Raw genomic sequence first — 4,728 nt, 5'->3', positions numbered from 1 at the left:
TAAGTCTAATTATTGTAAAATATCTGAGGATGGGCACAAACAGTGGAGGGGCAACCTGCAAAGGGGTCCTCCCTGACTCGACCCACAATGCATCAACATCATTCTACACCAACAAACCAGTGTAAAAAGGACTTTTGCTTGCACCAACCAACCAGTGCAAATCAACTTTGCAATAATCGACCAATGGAAATGTCATTGCCTAAACGCCAGCCACTGAGGAAATGTAAGTATTCTGGCCCTTTACATGTTGATTTAATAATGTTACATTTAAAAAAAATGTTGGGTGATGTGTCTCTCTAAGACAGGTATGTAAAATTGAGACTGTATTACAATAGAATGTGGTTATTTGCGTAGAGACACATATCAGAGTCTTTCCCAGTTTCGGAACGCTTGGTAACAGGAGTTATTATTAATCGTATTATTGTGAACGGATGATAGCACAGGGGCAACGCACTGGTCCTGACCACGCAGAGCAACAGAGGCTAGAATCCTGGATCTGCGCTTAGAAACCGAACTCAGGTTTAGGGCGCGTTATAAATTAAAATCGCCCACAATTTTGGTACTAAATTTGCAACCTCAGAATTTGAACTCCTGTAGAGATATACATATCAATGAAGTATTTTATGTACAACAAAGTTTTATATGTGCATTAAGTAACATGTGTATGTGAGAGGGAGGGAGACAGAGAGAATAGTTGCTTCAACATAAAACGTTTGTATATCCCTTGGCAGACATTTCAAGCGTGTTCTGTTCTTCACGCCTGCGCACACACGCACGCACGCACCCAGTAAGGATCTCCAGTGATCACACGCCGAGGCCCCCGCCCACAAAGAGAATGCTCGCCGTTGGCGGCCCTTGTGAGGACGCCCCACCGAGCACGCACCCGAGGAGCGGGAAAGATTACTTTCCAGAACAGAAAGTGTGCGGCGGAGGCAAAGCTGCAAGTCCCAGGGGCGCTGCTCGGTGAGTAATGACTCGCATTCAAAACAGATCCACCCGCCGCCTTCGAAAAAGCAGCCAAGATGAAGAGGATGACGTCAGCGACGTGCAGCGGCGAAGAGCAGCGCGAGAACAGGGCTACAAGCAACGCACGAGAGAACGCGTGAAATTCTAAGCGGGGACCGATTTGTTGCACCTACTTAATACACGTAACATTACACTTTAAAATGATGAATACACACGTTCCACTAGAATTCTTCGTCACTGGCTTATTATGTGGCTCACGTAATGGAACACTTTTGTCACTGCTTTAATTAGTCTTGGCATCTGACTCACATAAGTCATGTTTTTTAAAATGTCGGTCTATTCTTCCATATGGCAATAGAGATGGTAATGGAGAGAGACAACACTATGAAAAGAGCAGCAGCACATACATGCCAACCCTCCCAGTTTAGGCGGGAGACTCCCGATTTTTGCGTGAAAAATAATGCTATTTTCACGTTCTCCCACCTAAAATTAATCTTTGCCCAATGCATTCCTATCGGAAAATCTTTGTCTCCTGATTTTTCTGACGTAATCTCGTGCACAGGTGGGTTGAAAAGTTGGCATGTATAGCATCCCGCTTAGCATTCTGGCGTCAAAACCCTAAGCCCGCTTTGGGGTGCATCTTTGGAACTCTGTAGGCTATGCCTTTTGTGTGTTTTCTATGCCTACAGACCACCCTGCAAAACAAGTACCTAGCTTGCTAAGAGCCAAGCCATTCGTGGTAGCTCCTGGTTCTTTGTTAGGCTTCCTCATGGTGGCTAGAAGAGCACTAGCTTGGGTGGGCTGCCTCTCGTGATGTCAAGAGACACACCAATGTGTCAGTCCCGGGAGATACTTTGATTTCTTCTGAGTCGGAGTTACCCAAACAACCCACAACATTTACAAAACACTTTACTCTTTGTTGGACACAATAAACTCTTGGAAGCAGGCTCGGACTAGCATATAGGGCAATAGGCCCATGGCTGAACCAAAAATGCAAAATGCTTGTGTGGGCTAGTTTTTTGGCCAATGTGGGCCAGTTTGCTGAGTTACTTCACTATGCAGCTAATAGATTTAACCAGTGTTGCTGAATAAATAATTTTTTCAAATGTGCAATCTGCATCACATTTTATCAACCCCCCCTCTTGGGTACTATTCAAACAGCGTCACAAAAGGAATTATTTCCCATTTGTAACTGTGGGACACTTTTTTGTTGGTGCCCCAGACAATTTTATGCCCCAGTCCGTCCCTAGTTACCATGTCCGAGACGCTCGTATTAAGCAGGGCGACCTGTTGGCTCGGAAGGGGCCATGGGCCTTTGTGGGGATGACAGACCAGTGGGCAGACTGCAACAGGTCTGCTGAAGTCCTCCTGATTTCCAACTGGGCCTGCTGGCTGGTGGCCAGGCCCGAATGTATGGAAATCTTGGGTAGAGCCTGGCCTGATAGGAGAAAGGAACTGTGCTACAATGTGCCTTTTCTGCTTGGCTTTGCCTGCCGAAACTTCCCCTACACGTGTGACAGGCAGCTCTGCATACGCTGAGTGCTTCAGGGAGGGCTGGGTATGGGTCAGGGCCTGCCTTCTCACCCTCGCTTAGCAGGGCTTTCAGAACAGGCCCATCCCCTGCCCTTACGCATGTAACCTCTACTTACCTGGCAGCAGAGAATCTGTGATTCACAAGGCTGATCTCTTAGGGTGACCCTCATCTATTGCACATTGGATTTGCTGACCTCTGAAACGTCTCTCTAAAAGCGGGATACTCGACTGCATTATTTCTGGTAGTGTGGGACTGCTTTCACACTTTTCCCTGATTTATTGGTGAAAGAATGAAAGAAAAAGTAAAGTGTGCGAAAGAGCAAGTGGGTTGGTTGCACACAGAGCCAGGATCGGACTGGCATGTAGGCACATGCCCAAACAAAAGCAAAATGCTTTTGTGGGCCAGTTTTTTGGGTCAAAGTGGGGCACTTTTTTGGACAATGTGGTCCACTTTGATGAGTTACTTCACTATGTAGCTAATAGTTTTGACCAGTGTTGCTGAATAAATATTCTTTAAAATGTACAATTTGCATCACAATTTAGCAAAAACCTCCCCCTTGGATACAGTTCAAACAGCGTCACAAAAGGAATGAACTGTGGGCCACTTTTTCGTTGCTGCCCGAGATAATTTTATGCCCCAGTCCAACCCTGCTTGGAAGTCATCCCAACAAACTCAAGCAACTGCACATTCTCATGTGACTTTCAACAGGTTCTGTAGTCCAAGTGGCTGGGAGTATTCACTATCTACTGGGCTTGTGTTTTCATTGTTCTCAATATTGAGTCTTGCAATTAAAACTTCCCCTGATGCACGCAGTCCCCCATCGCTCTCAAAACACCCATATATCTAATCTTTTTAATGTAATGGGCTACCATGCCATAAAGAAGCATTTATTCTAGACTCTGCGCATCCACATTAAAAAAGACTTAAGAAGTGAAGAGAGTGGTCTGGCTTTACCCCTCTGACATAATGTTGGCAGTTCTCACTGGTCACTAGGAAAACTACCTCCTTCAGTCTGGCATCTTGCCGCTTTTTCAGACTTCCTCTATTAGTTTGGCCTGGTGATTCCATGTTACCTTTGGATTTATTTTTACGAATGAAATCCTCATTGGATTACATTGGCCAACATAGTTGCCTATGGCCATCTTTGTGGTACCCAACCTTTAATCCATACCAAAGTACCAAAGGATGTTGTGGCTACCTCCCTGTTGAAGGTCTTGTTTGAATTTCATTCTTTTTTAAATTCCAACTAATTCAGCACTAATGAAGCAAAAGCCAGCCAGCTGTAATAAACAAAAGCTACCAGCAAGTAGATTTTGCTTCATTATTGCTGGAGAGCAGAGATTAACACAAGCTGCTGCTGGGAAGTGCTTTTCATTTCATTATTTTTTCAAAGCACTGTAAAATAAATGCTGTGATTTTCTTTCTAACTTAGAAAGAAAACTGCTGCATTTATAACATTGTATTTATGTTTGCAGTGGCTTCAGCTTTGAGTCTCCTGGTCTCCCCCGACACGGGGGGCTTTGAAAAGCTGAAGCCACTGCAAACATAAATACAACGTTGTATTTATAAATGCTGCAGTTTTCTTTCTACATTTCCCGGGCTCCTCCGATCCGGAGGAGCCGGGGAAACGTAGAAAGAAAACCGTGGCATTTACAAATACAACCAACGACGTTGTATTTCTGACTGCTGCGGTTTTTGCTTTGAGTCTCCTGAGACACGGGGGAGCCTAGGAGACTCAAAGCTGAAGCCACTGCAATCATAAGTGAAATGTTGTATTTATGATTTCCGTGGTATTCTAACAACGGCAATCGCAAATACAAACAACATTGTATTTATAATTGCAGCGCTTTTGTTTGTAGGCAAGTTCAGGCAATTATGAATACTTTGCCGGCATCATTTCATTTTTTGTTTTCTGTGCTTCCCTGGGCTTGGGTAGCACAGAAAACATAAAATGAAAGTGAAGGCAGTCTCCTCCATGTTCAGCTCTGCTCTAGCTCATGGGGCTTTTGCTGCTTGTTTAGAGCCGCCAGGGCAGAGCTTAACATGAACACAGGAGGCTGCCTGAAATGACAAAAATTGATGCTCCCATGCTCCCTCGGTTGCTCAAAGGTTTACATTGTAACTTTCTTTAAAACATTTTTTAATGTATGTTTTTGATTATTGCCCATCTTTTGGGACAATAAAAGTTTAGAGTGCACTATTCCTTTAATGCTTGTGGCTAAGCCAAG

At 44.4% G+C, this 4,728-nt stretch overlaps 1 non-coding gene across 1 annotated transcript; it reads left to right on the top strand.

Moving 5' to 3' along the window:
- Nucleotides 1–2,607: 2,607 nt before the first annotated feature.
- Nucleotides 2,608–2,773, top strand: LOC138565559 (U1 spliceosomal RNA). The gene has a single exon (XR_011301401.1). It is a non-coding gene; the product is annotated as a U1 spliceosomal RNA (small nuclear RNA).
- Nucleotides 2,774–4,728: the final 1,955 nt, after the last annotated feature.

The sequence above is a fragment of the Ambystoma mexicanum genome, chromosome 1q, assembly GCF_040938575.1.
Source record: "Ambystoma mexicanum isolate Mex_15411 chromosome 1q, UKY_AmexF1_1, whole genome shotgun sequence".
In the NCBI taxonomy this organism is placed as follows: Eukaryota; Metazoa; Chordata; class Amphibia; order Caudata; family Ambystomatidae; genus Ambystoma; species Ambystoma mexicanum.
Note: the sequence above shows the minus strand (reverse complement) of the source record. Positions and strands in the feature narration are given on the sequence as shown.